This window comes from Phragmites australis, chromosome 5 (assembly GCF_958298935.1).
Source record: "Phragmites australis chromosome 5, lpPhrAust1.1, whole genome shotgun sequence".
In the NCBI taxonomy this organism is placed as follows: Eukaryota; Viridiplantae; Streptophyta; class Magnoliopsida; order Poales; family Poaceae; genus Phragmites; species Phragmites australis.
This window is the reverse complement of record NC_084925.1, coordinates 21,252,340-21,269,995: the sequence shown is the minus strand read 5'-3', so window position 1 is coordinate 21,269,995 and position 17,656 is coordinate 21,252,340. Positions and strand designations below refer to the sequence as shown.

Below are 17,656 nucleotides of genomic sequence, written 5' to 3'. Positions count from 1 at the left end.
TTATTTGATTACCTCCACCCCTTTAATTGCAACACATACATGTACTCTAATGAATTAGATTTGAGCATGTTACTTGTTGTTTTCTTTTTGAGGTTTATATTATTTTTAATCATGAGGTGAAGGAAGTCAAATATGTTGTTTTCCAGTTGTTTATATTCTTATGCTTTTTATTTATGAATGAAGCATGTCGTATGCATATCATGAATTGGTAGTCATGTCGCATAGTGTTTGCGACCGTACCAGTACAACATCGTATGTTATCTGGTAAGAGGTACGGTGCACATCCTTATGTTACTCAAGAAGGAGTAAGGGTGGGGAAGAGCAAGACATGCGCACTCATTTGCATTTATTTTGAAGTATTTACCTTAATCACATGGATGTTTTCCTTCATAAGCAAGGAAATTATGTATTGTCATTCTGAAAGTTAAGTGTTTTGTCAAATCATTTTGATGCTGGGTCACCATGTTTAATTAATAATGCAAAAGTTATTAATATGTTAAGTTTTCTTGCTACTTTCAAAGGGAGTTTGGCCGAATCTTACAACACATGCACTATGATCTCTTTATGACCGAGTCGTAAAGAGTAGTATGTAGATGGAGTTACTCTCAGGTAGCAGGGCATGTTTCTAAACAAGGAAATTCGTCTCTCGCTAGATTTGGCTGCACTCCATCCAACTACAGCGAGAAGTAGACGACACGATCAAATGCTACTGGATGGCTAATGGTCAATACACAGTGAAGTTAGCATACCTTGCGTAATTCAATGGCAGCTTCGAGCGCTAAAAAACAGCACAATTTGGAGAGCACAAACGGAAAACAAGTAAGAAACCAGCAAAGGAGACATCATATTAGTGGCAACTGCTTAACATGCGTCATTAATATCCTATTAGTGACGGGTGCAATAATGACGCATCACTAATGTCCCTTCTGATGAGGACCAGATATAGAATGTTCACTAGTGGCGGGTCGTAACATGACCCGTCACCGATGATAATAATGACGGGTCAAGTTGGGATCTATCACTAATGACTAGGTGATCAGTGATGTGTCGTTCTAGGCCAGTCATTAGTGACGAGTAAAGTTATAACCCATCACAAATGATAAGAATATCAATGACGGGTCGTCCTAAGCCAGTTATTAGTGACGAGTCATAACTTAACCCGTAACTAATGATCCACTCATTAGTGATGGATTGTCCTATAGCAGTCATAATGACGGGTTGAAGGGAATCGATGACTTTCTAAGAGGAGGATGAATTAGAGCACTTAAAAACTATTGGCTCCAAAACTTTCACAAGATAAGCCAATCTCAATTTATATCTAAATATGCTCTATGCTTATCTAGTATGTCTACTCTACCGCTCAAGAGAATTGCAAGGTAAAATGCAAGTAAGTAAAATGCGAAAACGTAAATGAGGTAGAGAGACAAACTCGACATAAGGGATTTTTATCCCATGGTATCGGTAGCACATAAGGCACCCTTAGTCCACGTTGGAGCTCCACAAAGGATATGCTCCTGGTCGCCAAGTCTCTTTTGGTCACGACTATTGAGATACTAAGTCACCAAGACAAGGCCTCAACCACGATGAGCCACCAAGCCACCAAGGTAAGGTCTCACTACTAACCTCTCTTCCGGTCCCTTGTACGCCGTCTTCACTTCGGAGGTTTAGTCACAAAGACAAGGGCCTCCTCATCTCTGCACAATCCTCTTCTCGCCGCTCCACACCAAGTCAGAGGGTCAACAAGTTACCGGTGAGTCTCCAATACTCTAAGGTGCCAGCGTACCTCTTGGTACATATTTGGATCACTCCTTTATCTGCACTCTAGGTTGCAGCACCTAGCAACTCTTCTCTATAGGCCTATAAGCACTAATCACTTACTAATAGTATGCTTAATCGTCTTGGATGAACACTTTATGCTTTTGAAGGGCTTGGATGTCTTCTTAAGTGTACAAGGTTTCTTTGGATTCCAGCAACTTCAAATGAACGAGTGAAGGTGTATTTATAGCCTTAACCCCGCGGACTAACCGTTATCCCAACAGCTCACATATTTTGTGAACACCAGATGATCCAGCGTTAACAGAGGTACAGGCACTAGATCATCCGGTATGTATACTCTCAGAAACTAGCTGTTGGAACTCCACTCAGAGTTCTTTTGAACACTGGATTGTCCGGTGTAATATTTAATCCATCACCGGACTATCCGTAGAGTTTTCCTGAGCTAGACCGCGCCAAACTTCTTCTCTACACAAAATACTTCGGTGTGCACTGTCTTCATCACTGGACCTTCCAGTGTATAGAACTTCTTCTTTTCTAGGCTTTCAACACACTATGTTAAATGCTCCAGTGTGCATTACTTCATCACCGGACTATCCGGTGAGTAGATCTTCGATCTTCTGCGCTTGGATTCTTCTCTGCAAGAATTAGTCCGGCGTACATCTCTTCTGATCGCTTGACCTTCCGGTCAGTGCAATCCACTCTGACCTCTTCTGACAGAATTACTCCAGCGTGTATATTTCTTATCACTGGATCATCTGGTGAGGCAAACTGCCTCTAGATATAATGCTCTGGTGAGGGCAATTCTTCCAGCGCCGGACCTTTCGGTGAGAATAATTTCTCTGTAACTTTTTCCAATTCAATCAACCCGTCACTAATGTTTAGTCAGTAGTGATGGGTTACGGTTATGAGCCGTTACTAATGATCTATCATTAGTGACAGCCGTCACTAATGATCTATCATTAGTGACGTGATAAGATTGACGGGTACGGGACCCGTCACTAATACCGGTTATCATCCGTTACTAATAACTTTTTTCACGTAGTGATGGACTCTAGTTCAAAACAAAATCCTCACTACGGACAATTTAACTTTGAGGGGTGGCCAGTCCAATCTTCCTGTGTCTTGTGCAATGGGCCATCAGAGACTGGTTTACATCTTTGCTTGCATTGCCCCTTTGCCTAGGATGTTTGGTATCAAGATTTATCATGAGAACAGTATAACCCTAGGCACACGATTTTCAGTCCATTGTAAATTGGTGGAACGCTGTAGAGAACGGCAAACCAAAAGATCAACACCGCTCCTTCAATGGTATAGTCATTTACATCATGTGGAACATATGCAAAGAGAGGAACCAAATGATTTTTCAAAATAAGATGCTTTCTGCTCTTGAAGCCGCAGTGCACACAAGGACGACATTGCTCAAAGACGATGAGCTTTCTCGTGGCTTTAATCCCTACTAGTTCTTTAAGCAGTTTTTGGTTTTGGAGGCTCACCTGCTCCTGATGAGCGCTTGTGTTTCCTCTCTTGGATGCTTGTTCGGCTTGGCGGGAATACAATGCTTGAATCTCAAAACTTATAAAAATCTTTTTCCTTCTTAATTGAGCGGTAGGCTCCTACAATTTTCGTTCAAACAAAAAAAATACAAAACAAGGAAAAACATATGGCTGCATTTGATCAAAAATAAAGTTGACTTCTTCAGGGTACTCATCATTATTGAGTTTGGCTTCAATGTAGGCAAGAGATATGCCCGTTCCTGCATATCTTAAACTTAGTTTTAAAAGACTTTGTAATGACTTGGGCCCACATTCATACAAAATGAACAGTGACAGATTAGTAACTAATTTAAATGTGTTGAGACCATAGGCCAGTGATGCTTGTATTTTCCATACATAGTTACTGCATCCTCATTACAGCCTTTATACTGTTTTCCGTACACACTTTTAAAGTTATTTAACTGAATAAAGTCTAGTTTATGCAGGAACGACTAATCTCATGCATGGAAATAGATGCACGGGATTCATGCATGATTATTTCATGAACTAACCACACAACGCACATATTGATATGGTAGACCCTTCAATTTTTGTGAAGGCATTGTGATGCCAAATAACTCATGGTGAAGAGACCGAGCAGATCCTCACAAAAAAGAAAAGAAAATAAAGAGACCGAGCAGAGACAAAGACGAGGGGAAGAAACTACACCACCTCTCTGCCCAGATACACCATTGACACCACCAGTTGACAAAGGATTATTTGTTCTGACAAAGAAGATCTATAGGAGTCCCAGGAATACGTTTGAAAGGATGATATCTCATGTCACTCAAAGGGGAAACCGGACATGTGTTCAAGAAGCAAAAGCTTGGTGTTGCTATTGTGTCAATTGGAAGTCATTTGTCTTCACACTATGGACTCCCATATTTATAGGGAGAAATGGTAATAAGAAAAGCTACTTTACAAGTATGTGCTACTTTTATAGAGAAATTACAGTTGTGCTGGTCACTACTACATAACTAATTTAGTGGGACACCCTTGTACAAACGTTTATTTAGAACCGTCTGTAGAAAGGGTAACACAGATGGTTCTCAACTAGAACTGTCTAAAAAATGACGAGGAGCAATTGCCACGAAGTGGGATGCTTTAGTATAGACAGTTCTTAAATTAGAGCCGTCTGTACTAGTAATACAGATAGTTCCTAAATATGACCGTCTATACAAATGCAATAGTTCAGACGGTTCCAATACTACTGGAGCATCCTAGTTTGCATTTCCCCCACGCGCATAGTTCAGATGGTTCCATTAAAACGGAGCACCCTGCTTTTGCATCTCCCCACACGTCCATGCTTTGCATCTCCCAGAACCTTCTCCAATGCGTGAAAGCTTATCCTCCCACGAGGTCTCCCACAATCGCTAAGCTAAGTTCAGATCTCCGGTGAGCTCGCCGGCCCCCTAGCTCCCCTAGATCTCCTTCTAGTCCTCAGCCCCCCTACCTCAACCCTTTCTCCTCTCCCTCATCTGCCTCCCTTCTCCTCTCCCTCCTCCCACAGAACCCTAGCCTAGATCTGCAATGGGGTAGCAATTGCTGAACTCTGCCTAGATCTACGCTATCGCGGGCTCGATTTGGGGTTTCCCGCATTTAGATCTTGCGGGTTCCACCAGTTTCCTCCTGACTCGCGCGCGTCACTGTGGAAGTCGAGGAGGAGGATGGCCCTGTGGCGGCGGCAATGGCAAGCGCTTGGCCGGGTTCCTCCAGGTGTTGCCATCTCCTCTAGTTCCTCCTCCACACACCCAAGGCATGGCGGGATCTGTGCGCTGGACTTGCAAAGGACTAGTTGATTTGCTTATGCAATTTTGTGGGTGCGTAGGTGGTGAGCGGGGTGGCTCTGCTGTCATACAAGGAGGCTAAGGCTCCCAGAGACAAGGAGCATCCATATGGTCAGTCTCAAATCTCTCCCTGCTCACGATTCCTCATAAATATGCAGTTAATTGGCTTATCAGGGTGGTCTTATTTAAGGTAAATGTCATGCATTGTTGTGAGAAGCATTGGATCGTTTATGTATGCCAAATTTCATGTTGCAGTCAAAAGTATTTTTACTAACTTTTTTTGCGTACCAAATTACCAATTATATTAAGGATGATTAAGGAGTAGCATATGATTTGGCCTCATGTAGCATATCTCATGTAGTTTGTTGCACGAAGTATTGTTAACTTCATTGATAGAAGATGTGTAGCTTGAAACTTTCTTGTCTATGTGAATACATAGCATCCCAAAGGAAACAACTATTTTGACTCTCTGAAGCATTTCCTTTTAATTATTTTAGCAGTATTAATTTGTTTTCTTGATCATTTGTTTTACTTCTTTGTAATTACAGGCTCTCCTAGATCACAAAATGAGCAGGGGAAAAGGAAGGGAATAGGCTAATGAAAGCTAATGCATGGCACCATCGTGCATATGCTATTGCATCTGTCGTTGCCCTAGTAGGATTCAATTTTTTCATGAATCTTGAGGGTGAAATAGCGTCTCTTTGTGCAGTGTAAACTTTGAAATAAGCTATTCCTATATTTGAATTAGAGTTCTAGGTGCAATATTGTGATAGACTGGTTTGTGAGTTTTACCATAGTATATTCCTTTATTCTTGGATTGCCTCTTCTTGGTCCTGAGTTTCATGTATTATAACATGGAAGTATGGGTCACAATTTTATATTTTTTTGTATTTTTTGTTTTAGTACAGATGGTTCTAAACTGGAACCGTTTATACTAATCATTTGTACATATGGTTCAAAAACCATCTGTACTAATGTGATATGTACATGCTGTTTTTCATAGATGGTTTGAAAAAGTGTCCCGCATAGGATTTCCGATGTGTTTGTACAAATATTTTCTCTAGTAGTGGGTGCATGGTAGGTTGGAGCAAAGCAACATCTTCAAGGATAAATTAGTCATATTTTAACAAGTTCACTCTCATGTTGGACACCTGTTCTTGATGCGGAATCATAATAGAGGGTTAGTTGAGAATTGGGGTTTATTACCAGTCATTCCCAAGGTAGAGACATTGTAATACTACTATGGAACTAGCAATCGACGACTAGCTATTTGTGCCGTTCGACCTAGAAACGGAACTAATAAGGGATCAACTGCTAATCATAACCTCCAATTGGCAAATCAATCATACCCATTATCAGTGCTGGCTTGTCTTACGATCCAACAACGAAGGTGTGGTTGATGAGATAACAACACACACACATATTGATATGGTAGTATAATACTGTAAAATTAATATAGAAACAAAACATTGATTGTGCGAAGCATGGAGTGGGAATTTTTTTTAATTTTTTATCCACAGCTTGAATAGATGATTGGAAACTGCAAATGTATAGGGCTCATTGAAATGATTCCATTTGACTATTTAAACACCCCATTGGGTATTGGATGATTCTGTAGCGAGTCCAATAAATGAACAGAAACACAGACCCCCTGCAGCCCTAGATTTTTGGTGTTCAAGGTTAGTGTTCCATTCATGGTTTACCTATAGTTAGATGGTTTTTGATGGTTTAGATCTAGAGATTAGGGTTAAAACCTAATGGGATAATGTGGATCAAAAGGGGTTTCTGTGTAGTTGAAGCACTGACTGCATAGTAGCAAATCAATCTTTACCTTTAGGGGGTTAGAGGCTGAACCAGGAAAACCCGTGATAAAAAACGTTGTATAGGACTCTGAAATCTATCTGCTATAAAATTTTAAGAATGGTTGGCTCAATGGTTTGTGTGCAGTCATCATTGAAAGTTTGCTGTTGTGCGGAATCGATATTTTGGTAGCTCAATCGGAGTTTTGGTGATTGGAATGATTTTTCCTACAAAACCCGTCAACTAGATAGTTCTAGATAACATCAACACCTAGCTTTGGTTAAATTTTCACAATTTTTGCCGAGTATATTGTGTATAATGTGTGAAGGAATTTTGCTATGTTGCAGAGGTTGTTTCCGAAATAGTTTCTATTCGTGAAATTATTCATAGTCCATACTCTTTTTAATGAATTATATCATAATAAAGAAAGTTATAGTTCATAAAGTAATCTATTCACTATAAATGTTTCATAATTTTTTGGAGATCTGGTTTGTCAGTAGTGATCTGTTGAATGTTGCTGTTCAGAATATAGAGACAAATTCAGTCTTCGGAATTCCATCAAATTTTAGGCATAGTTTATCTCAGAACTAAACTATATAGTGTGCATAAAAGTTGTAGCCAACATGCCGTAGATTTAAGAAATGTCATAATTTGCTATATTCTGCAAAGTAGATTTAAAGATATAAAATTGTGAAGCAGCCTAGCTGTTGTTGGCTAAACGTCTGTTTTTTGGGTAATGTCGTATATGTGGAGTTTTCGGGTATAGGAAGCATGTGCTTGTGTTATTTTTGTTATTGCTATGTTTTTGGTCTAGAAGTGTGCTTGATTAGATTATTGTGCCACTCTAGGATGCAACTAATGTCTGCCTTCTTCGCCAGTGAAGACAAATAAACGTAGCCATTGTGCTACGCTTTTACCTTGTTATTTGATTACCTCCACCCCTTTAATTGCAACACATACATGTACTCTAATGAATTAGATTTGAGCATGTTACTTGTTGTTTTCTTTTTGAGGTTTATATTATTTTTAATCATGAGGTGAAGGAAGTCAAATATGTTGTTTTCCAGTTGTTTATATTCTTATGCTTTTTATTTATGAATGAAGCATGTCGTATGCATATCATGAATTGGTAGTCATGTCGTATAGTGTTTGCGACCGTACCAGTACAACATCGTATGTTATCTGGTAAGGGGTACGGTGCACATCCTTATGTTACTCAAGAAGGAGTAAGGGTGGGGAAGAGCAAGACATGCGCACTCATTTGCATTTATTTTGAAGTATTTACCTTAATCACATGGATGTTTTCCTTCATAAGCAAGGAAATTATGTATTGTCATTCTGAAAGTTAAGTGTTTTGTCAAATCATTTTGATGCTGGGTCACCATGTTTAATTAATAATGCAAAAGTTATTAATATGTTAAGTTTTCTTGCTACTCGTTCTTGCTACTATAGTTAAATAGTATGATAAAGCAATTTGCTTGCTGAGATTATTCAAGCTCACCCTTTCTGTCTTTCAGGTGTGCTTTGATGTGATGGTGAGCATGATGGGCTTGGGACTTGGGGTTACTGCGATGCTCTACATTGTAAACCCTTTCAAACTAAATGTTCATTAATTATTACCACTAAATTCTCCGATCTAACTATTTTCTTATCTGTAGACACTTGATACAAGAAACGAGGAAGAGGGAGCCCTTTGGATTCCTTGACCCCAAAATAAGTCGATTTCTTTGATAGAACAACAAAGGGAATTCATTTTGGAATATGTGGCTAGGGCAATGAGCCACTTTTCAAAGAGGAATTACCTGATGGCCGCCCACAACACGGTTAGCTATTGGATCTTACTGGTTATTGCCCCCAAGTGAAACTTGGTATGGTACCTCGATTAATCGAGACCAATGGTGGGACCTAACTGCAAACGGGGACAATGTGACCGAATTCAAGTAGTTAAAGTAGGGAAATAAATTGTTTGACTCCCTCGCTAAAAAAATAAATTGTTGACAGCTTGTGTGTGAAACATTTTCCTGTCGGACTATAGATTATGTTTGAAGCTGATGATTTTAGAAAACCTAGAATTGTGCCGATCCATTTGGTTCAAAGCCACACCATCCGTTTCCATTATGCTAATGCTGTTCTTCGGTCACAATGGACAATAGTATACTTCCCTCAATGTAGCTTCCTGTCTTGTTGGCCCTATTTTCGTTCTACCAAAATCCAGTGGCTAAAAATTCCTAAGCTGAAAATGTTTTTGGACTACTTTGTAGAAATAAAGATGAAAATGTAATGATCTAGGTTTGGATGCCATCATTGCGACTCCACACCCTAGCTCCTGTTCCGCTGTATCCAAACATAACATCTTGTCTTGAGCCACTTGTTCCACTGAGCCCCACCAAATTACTTGCTAAAGTTCTATTTCATTGTGCCCACCTCGGCTCACGGCTTAGTCCTGACACTTCTTATGTTTGGTTTCATGTTTAACTTGATGAATTTTGGTTTTGGCTCGATTAGACCTAATACTATTCTGAACTATGGGATGGTAAGGAACATGTATAGGTTGACATGGCAACTGCTGACTCATTTGCAATTCTCCTTTCCTGCAGAGAGCTGTAGCTGTCTTAGTTTGCATACACAGCATACCGGTACTTTCTGCAATATTTTATGCAAAGCATTTTTCTTCAAGTCCCTCTTAGCCATAACAAATACTGCAGCAATTAAAATATATTTGACATGTTAATAATTGCTGACCATACCAGCTCACCCAAACATATATGTTATGCTCTTCCGGTGATTGTGCGCATGACAAGCTTGGATGCACTGCTTATCAAACAAGGGATCGATAGTTTCCTTTCCTAAATAAAGAAAATTCGTGTCAGGTTTTAATAGAAGAAGTTAACTGCAATTCTATAATAAAACTACTGAACATATAATTAAGTTCCATTTTGTACCAATATGGGAATAGATAATATAATGTAAATTAATCGTGCAAGTAATTCTTACAATTCAAAAGATTTCATGTCATCCAAAGACTAATGCAGCCAAAGTTTTGTTGTAGACTGTAGTTAGTTTATATTATAAGGCCCTTTCTCTATAATGCAGATAGGTCTGAAGTGTGGAAGCTTTCCTTGCATATGTTAATATGTGAATATTTCATTTAACATTTCTATATCTAGGTTAACAAATAAGGATTTCAAGCTAAACGCCCCACTATCCATTTCTACTTCCTTTCCGTGCATGCATGTTTTTTCTTAAAATTTTAACTATATGTAAGATGCATTAAATATAATATAGGTCAGTAAAGATTTATTCACAGTTGTTTTGTTTAACATTATCTATAGAGACATAATTATAAGTACATAAACTATCATAGATCATGTGCATATGCAACAAAAACAATAGAAGATCGCTGAGGAATTGTATCTCATTGTGAGGAAGGTGCAATATCACATAAAAGGAGCCATGGTATGAAATACGCCTTACATATGGATCCAACATGGATAATGTTTTACAGAGAATTCCAATGGTACAAACTCCTAGATATATCTTGACAACAAGTCCTAGATATATCTTGGTACATCTAGCTTCAGAAACGATGTTTAACTACTAGACATTCTGATTTATTGTGAATGATGAGTGCATGCATATATGACTGACCATATTATTCATGACATATTAAACCTTAAGCAATCAACCATAATTTTGGTTGTTGGTGAAATTCCCTGAGGCAAGGACAACACTAAGCAATGGATCGTTGACTTCAAAGCCATCAATAAAACTGTTGCTTGAACTAGGAGCAGTGACAACCATAGGCATATCACTCTGCTCACCAAACTGGTATTGCAAGGCTGAAGCTGTGTCCATAGGTGGTTGTGGCACCTGATTGACCTTGCCCAGGACAACACCATGTATTGCTTCCAGCTCCTTGCGGAACTCCTGCAGCTCATCTAGCCCCAATTCGGAGACCTTAGCATCCAACCACCGCATCAACCGTCCACCCATTTCCTTGTCAGTTGCCTCTTGCACCCTCTCCTTTCTCCACCAACTCTTGCAACTCCATGTACTGCACATTCAACCTATGCACAGTTTCTGTCACGTCACCACTATCATGGTTCTCACCACCCGATGTAGGGCCATTATCGGGAGAGTCTGAAGTGAGGAAGCGGTTAATAACAGCGTCAATGGAGGGATGGCCAAAGGAGTAGGTCCTACCAGATTTTGAGAATACAATGGCACCGATCATGGCACCACAAAGGATGGAGAGCTCACTAGCCTTCTTGAATAGGCCTTGACGGCGCTTGGAGAAGCATACCTGTCGTGCTTCCTCATTCTGGATGGGCTTGATCTCAATCTTTTGCCTTCCTAAGGATGCCTTACCCTTCAGCATCTCCTAGATGACAAAATGTGTGGTTTCTTGACTGAGTCGTAAAGAGTAGTATGTAGATGGAGATAATACTGTGTGATGAAATGGTAATCACACCACGTTTATATAGGCACATATATGTAGATGCAAGAGGAAACTTAAATCTGCAAAGATATTCTGTGGTGGGTTATAGCTGGATACTATATTATTATATTTGGAAGGCATTTGTAAATATTAAGCATTTATTGTGTTTACATGGATTTTAATCAATTTTAGCATTACAATGTTCTGGAATACAGCTAAGTTATAATGGTACTGCCAGACAAAAAGATTGAACTGTCTAATTAACGTACGATGTGCTAGTTGTAATCCTTCCGTAAATATATGCTTTAATAACATCCAAAACATGAACAAATATGCATCTGTCACGATCTAGTGCAGCCATATACAGAACGTATAATGATAGCGCAAATAAAATTGGAAGGACTAAATCACGATCCTTGTCAAATCCGATAGAAATTTAACGTCCGGACCACTCGAGCTTTACTGGGTGTAACTAGAAATTTCATTTCCCTCTCGTCACATCCATCTCTGCTAGACATATACATTCCAAAAGCAAAGTGGTCCTACGGTGATAGATGACAGAAAATGTACTGTTGTAACTAACACCTTGCGATTTTGCCGTAAGTAATAGTATGAGTGCCAGAAATTGTTCTTCTGCTGATGGAAGATATCTGGATTTTAATGCTAGAAAGGGTGATAGGAAATTAGTGCAACACACCATGCCAATGCAGAATGCCCAGAGTTCGATTGCAAAAGAGAATAAATCAGATATATTTAGTTTCAAATTTGCATACTTGTTGCTTGGTAATTGCTTGCCTTTTCGCCTCTACAACCATTGCTTCTTATTTATGCATCTTCAAACTGTGATCAAGTTAGTGAGAGTGCTCACCATCAACACCAACAAAGATTGAACTTGCTGCCATGTGAGGGATGCATAAAGAGATGGTCGTTAGTTTAAAACCTGTTCTCGTGGCTGGGTGTGTAGATATCCTAGGACGGATAAGCTATGTTTGATGCCTGGTAGTAGATATCCTGGTATGGATAGCTATGCTTCAGATAGTGACTGGCAACAATTTCAATCTCTACTAGTGCGCGATACGGTAATCATCTTCAAGTTCTCCCCTCCCTTGGCCTTTCTTTCATTTACCAACTTGTGGCATGGCCTTAACCCCATCAAATTAATTCAGGGCTAGTTGCCTTTTCCTGGGTCACCATAGGCTTCCACTTTTTTCCTCATCACATGAAGTTTCTGCCATCAAAATCGATCATGTTGTCCAGACGTCGGAAAGGATCGGTCTCAGACGCCATTTACGTGATCTACAACAAAATTCAAACAAAAATCTTCGATGGTGGCATCGAGGTCGTTAGAGTTTGGCCGAATCTTACAACACATGCACTATGATCTCTTCTTCACTGCTTCCGCTAGCTAGATGGAGTTACTCTCAGGTAGCAGGGCATGTTTCTAAACAAGGAAATTCGTCTCTCTCTAGATCCGGCTGCACTCCATCCAAACTACAGCCAGAAGTAGACGAGATCAGATGGCACTGGATGGCTAATGGTCAATACACAGTGAAGTTAGCATACCATGCGTAATTCAATGGCAGCTTCGAGCGCTAAAAAACAGCACAATTTGGAGAGCACAAATGGAGAACAAGTTAAAAACAGCAAATGAGATACCATATTAGTGATAGCTGCTTAACATACGTCACTAATGTCCCTTCTGATAGGGACCAGATATTGAATGGTCAGTAATGAGTGGTCACTAGTGACGGGTCAAGTTGTGATCCATCACTAATAACTAGATCATCAGTGATGTGTTATCCTAGACCAGTCATTAGTGACGAGTCAAGTTAGGACCCATCACTAATGATAAGAATATCAGTAACGGGTCGTCCTAGGCTAGTCATTAGTAACGGATCACAACTTAACCCGCCATTAATGATCCACTCATTAGTGATGGATTATCCTATAGCAGTCATAATGACGGGTTGAAGGGAATCGATGGCATCCTAAGAGGGGGGGGGGATTAGGGCACTTAAAAACTATTGGCTCCAAAACTTTCACAAGATAAGCCAATCTCAATTTATATCTAAATGTGCTCTAGACTTATCTAGTGTGTGTACTCTACCGCTCAATAGAATTGCAAGGTAAAATGCAAGTAAGTAAATGCGAAAACGTAAATGAGGTAGAGAGACAAACTTGACATAAGCGATTTTTATCCCATGGTACCGGTAACACATAAGCCACCCTCAGTCCACGTTGGAGCTTGTGGGTGATATGGGAACCAGCGGTCCCCGAGTCCCGAGGCCAGGACAGCAACTGCCACGTGGCGCCTTCCCTCAGGGACCGTCTCCCCGAGGCCCGAGAAGACCCAATTCCGGGAGGGGCACTCGGGGAGACGGTCCCATGATGGTTGCTTTCCATCAAGATGCAACCCCATGATGGTTGTTTTCCATTTATGGCTCATGGGAACTCGTGCCCTCCTTTCTGGGCACGCCAGGCCTCCCCTGATAGGATAAAGGGGGGGTGCACCTCGGAGAAGAAGGAGTTCGGACAAGCTGAAGTACAAGCTTTGACGGATCGAAGAAGAAGAAGCTCTAGCACACAGTTAGAGGTCGACACTTGATAGCATACACATAGGAGTAGGGTATTACGCTCCGTGTAACACAAGAGATCCAGAGAAAGGCATTCCCAGAGCATTAATAGCATACACAAGAGATCCAGAGAAAGGCATTCCCAGAGCATTAATAGCATACACATAGGAGTAGGGTATTACGCTCCGTGCAGCCCGAACCTGTCTAAAATTTCTTGAGCATTTACTCCCACTAGCAGCCGATCATCCGTCCCACCTACGTCTCACATACTCGCATTAAATCCACATACGAGGTAGATTCAGAATCATCCCCTCAACCGAATCTCAAAAGGGGTCCCTCAGGATCCCCGCTTGAGGAGTTCATCCTCCGACAGCTGGCGCGCCAGGTAGGGGGGTTGCATCCTTGAATGCGCCTTGTTTTCTGTAGGAAAAATAATGGGCGGACATCGTCTCCAATGTACTAGCTCAAACTCGAGCGAAGAGATGGAGCACATGGCCTAGGAGGCCCCAGCTCCTGCTGTTCCGCAGCAGCAGCAGCAGTCGACCCGTACGGCGCCTCCAGCATTGGGCCCAGCAGGCGGCACATGTCCCTGCCGCAAGATTTGCATCCGGGCAACGCCAGGCACCTTTACGGCATAGGCTCACCTTTGGTGATGCCAGCCCTAGGAGTGCTTTAATTGCGGCACAAGCACTCCTCAGGCACCCGCCTGTCCAGGCAGTGGGGGAAACCCTGGAAGGCCGTTGGCTGCAGGAGGTGGCAGCCTTGGTAGGCACGGCTCACCGGCAAGTGCTGGCCGAAAGTTCCCGCACCACATCCCACTGCGGTGCAACAAAAGCTGGTCCATCTTCGAGTGGCGACAGAACCGACCGGGGGGGGGGAGGCTCCAGGCGGAGCGCCACCCCCTGGTCACAACAGGAGCTTAGGACCTCCACTTACACCTCAATGAGTGGAGGGCTGTTGAGGATGCGCGCATCACCTTCGAGCGCCACCGGGAGTCCCGGCGCGAGGCCGAGGTAGAGGACCAGGCTTCCTCTATACCGGCCTGCGACCGTCGGGGTTCCCCAGCGCGCTGGCGTTCGCACCCCAAGGGCACTACTGGCGTCGTGGGATACGGCACAGGCTGCCGCGCATTCACCAGTGAGCTCGGTTGGGTCAACTGGCCCACGAAGTTCTGGCCAGAGCTACCGGAGAAGTACGACGGGTCCATCAACCCCGTTGAGTTTCTCTAGATCTACACCACCATCGTCCAAGTGGCGGGCGGTAGTGAAAAGGTTATTGTCAATTACTTTCACGTTGCCTTGAGGGGCTCTGGCCGCTCCTGGCTTATGAACTTACCCCTAGGGTCTATTAGCTCCTGGGATGATCTGTGCCACCAATTTGTGGCCAACTTTCAGGGCACCTTCACACGCCCCAGCTTGGAGTGCGACCTCCATGCCATCAAGCAACAAGAGCGGGAGACGCTGAGGCGCTTCGTACAATGTTTCAGCTAGGTTCGCAACACCATCCCACGGATTACCCCCCATGCCATCATCGTCGCATTCCGGCAGGGCGTCCGCGATGAGCGGATTCTTGAAAAGCTAGGTACGCTTGAGGTCGAAACCACCACGGAGCTCTTCACGTTGGCTGACAAGTGCGCCAAGGCGGCGGAGGCTCGGGCATGGCATGTCCCGTGCCCTGAGTAACCCGCTGCCGACAAGGCAGGTCTTTCTCGCTCTGACAAGTGGGAAAAGAAAAGGAGAAAGAAGCGCGATGCTGCCTATGTCGTGCCGGGCGGCTGTCGATAAGAAGCCCGCTCCCGCGAGGCCCGAACCAGGAAAATGGTGCGAGATCCACCAAACTGACTGGCATGACCTCACTGAGTGCCAGTCGGTCAAGGGCCTTGTCGAGCGGCGCCAAAAGGAGCACAAGGAGTGCCGCAAGGGTGGTGACGACAAGGACGCCCTCGAAAATCAACAGCTCAGGTTCCAAGAGCCCGAGCACACCGTCGCTTTCATCAACGGAGGCGCATACACGCCCTCCTCTCGTCGCTGCTTCAAGACAATGCGGCGTGAGGTGTGCTCGGCAACCCCGAACGTTGTGGCCGCAAGGCCTCTGAAGTGGTCGGAGACCCCGATCACCTTCAGTCTGGCGGACCACCCCGCGAGTACTGCAGGGGTGGGGCGACAGACTCTGTAGTGTCCCCCACCATCTGCAACATGAAGGTCAGCCGGGTACTGATCGACGAGGGTGCAGGCCTAAACCTCCTGTTCCAAGAGGCATTCAAGAAGCTGCAGGTGCCCTCTAGGCGCCTAAAGCCGTCACTCCCCTTCTACGGGATGACACCGGGGCACACACTGCCCCTTGGGCAGGTCGAGCTGCCCGTCACATTCGGGAGTCAGGACAGTTTCCGGACGGAGAACTTCGTCTTCGATGTCGTGGAAGTCCCCCTCCCCTACAACGCAATCCTCGGGCGCCCAGCGCTCACCCGGTTCATGGTGGTGACGCACTACGCCTACCTCACGGTCGAGATGCCGGGCCCTGCTAGCCCCATCTCTATGCATGCCGAGATCGGCAGCGCCGTCTCCTGCGCTGAGCAGCTATACTCGACCTTGGTCTCTGCTCGGGCCGTGGTCGAAGGACACCTAGGGGGCCTGGGAACCTCTTCATCCAAACCCCGACTCGCCGCTGACGCCTCCATCCCCAACAAAGGAGGTCGTGGTGGGCGAAGACTCGTCCCAGGTCATCCGAATTGGTGGTGACCTGGGCGACAAATAGGAAAGCACGCTCGTCGCCTTCCTTCGGGCTAATGCTAACGTGTTTGCATGGCATCCATCAGATATGCCTGGGATCCCTAGGGAGGTGATCGAGCACCACCTTGCCGTGCACCCGGACGTGCGACCGGTGAGGTAGAAGATCCGGCGGTAGGCTCCCGAGTGCCAGGAGTTCATCCGGGAGCAAGTCAGCAAGCTCCTTAATGCCGGATTCATCCAAGAGGTCCTCCACCCGGAGTGGCTAGCCAACCCAATCGTCATCCTAAAGGCCAACGGCATGCTGCGGATGTGTGTCGACTACACTGGCCTTAACAAGACTTGTCCAAAATATCCTTTTTCTTTACCCCGCATAGATCAGATAGTAGATTCCACCGTAGGATGCGATCTTTTGTGTTTTCTAGATGTAAATTCGGGTTATCACCAAATCCGCATGGCCAAACAAGACAAGGAAAAAACATCTTTTATTTCCCCGGTGGGGACCTATTGCTATGTGTCAATGCCTTTTGGTTTGCGCAACGCTGGATCTTCATTCCAGCGGGCCGTGCGCATTACCCTTAATACATAGGTTGGTCACAACGTCGAAGCTTATGTCGACGACCTCGTGGTCAAGTCCCAGGATCAGACCACCCTGCTGGAAGACTTAGCCGAGACTTTCAATAGTCTCCGCACTACCCGCCTGAAGCTCAACCCCGAGAAGTGCATTTTCAGGGTACCCGCGGGCAAGCTCCTCAGTTTCTTGGTTTCCAGCTGAGGAATCGAGGCCAATCCGGAGAAGATCCGGGCCATCGAGTAGATGCGTCCCCCTGCTCGACTCAAAGAGGTCCAGCGTCTCGCTGGCCGCATGGCGGCCCTGGGGCGCTTCGTCTCCAAGCTCGGGGAGCGAGGGCTCCCGGTCTTCAAATTACTGAAGAAGACCAGTCATTTTGACTGGACACCGGAGGTCGAGCAGGCCTTCCAAGACTTGAAGAAGTATCTCACCTCACCGCCCGTTCTGGTGGCC

At 43.9% G+C, this 17,656-nt stretch overlaps 1 pseudogene; it reads right to left on the bottom strand.

Annotated features, from left to right (window-relative positions):
- Window positions 1-10,576: 10,576 nt before the first annotated feature.
- On the bottom strand, window positions 10,577-11,321 carry LOC133917861 (agamous-like MADS-box protein AGL29; annotated as a pseudogene).
- Between the last annotated feature and the right edge of the window lie 6,335 nt (window positions 11,322-17,656).